The following is an 862-nucleotide window of genomic DNA, read 5'->3' as shown; positions in this document are numbered from 1 at the left end:
AACCTCGCCCTGGATGCGCTGGTGGAGGGCTGCAGCACCAGTAAAGTTATAATTATTCTCCTCACACACAGGGCTGAGGTAAGAGGAGAGGGCGTGATCAGAATTTCGTAGAAAATGTAGCAGCAGCATTTAAATGAAATGAAATGAATCACAATTGACGTTCTCCGGTTTTTGTCCCTTCTTCAACCACCGTTGTGCTGCAGCGAGGGGCAGCACGGCCCTGCACCTCCACCAGCTGGCGCACATCATCGGAGAGGAGCAGATTCTGACAGCAGGGAAGACCTTCACACAGGGTTTCCTTATTGCTGTCAGTAAGATGGCGGTGGATGCGTCACCAGACGTCAGGTGGGTTAGCAAGTCTTGCACGGTCTTATGGTTTGTGGTTCCTGTTAATAAATCAGTTCGATTTTTAATCTTTAGTCAGAATCTTATAGCCTTCTGGGAATTGTGCTTATCAACAAAATTGCTGAATGTAAAATGTACTCTGCACAGGCACTATGGGCAAAAGATGCTAAAAGGACTCGCCCACCAGAAGGGGTTCGAGGCCCACTGGGATAGGACCATCCCACTGAAAGACAGACATCCCTTGGATAAGATCTTGGAGAAGATGGTGCAGTAGAAGCGGAGGCGATGGAAAGACTGGTGGACATCTGGACAACATAAACTTTAGGCTGGTCCGGAGGTGCAGGGGTTAACTCTGGTACCTCACAGGAAGGTTGTGGTAAGTATCCGGCCTTTCTGTGTGGAGTTTGCATGTTGTCTCCTCTCACTCTCTGCTACAATTCTCCATGTCTCTCTGTCTGTCTGTCTCTTCTCTGTCTCTGTCTGTCTCTTTCTTTCACCCCCAACCGGTCGAGGCAGA

This window comes from Etheostoma spectabile, chromosome 14, assembly GCF_008692095.1.
Source record: "Etheostoma spectabile isolate EspeVRDwgs_2016 chromosome 14, UIUC_Espe_1.0, whole genome shotgun sequence".
Lineage (NCBI taxonomy): Eukaryota > Metazoa > Chordata > Actinopteri > Perciformes > Percidae > Etheostoma > Etheostoma spectabile.
This window is presented reverse-complemented; position numbering follows the sequence as displayed.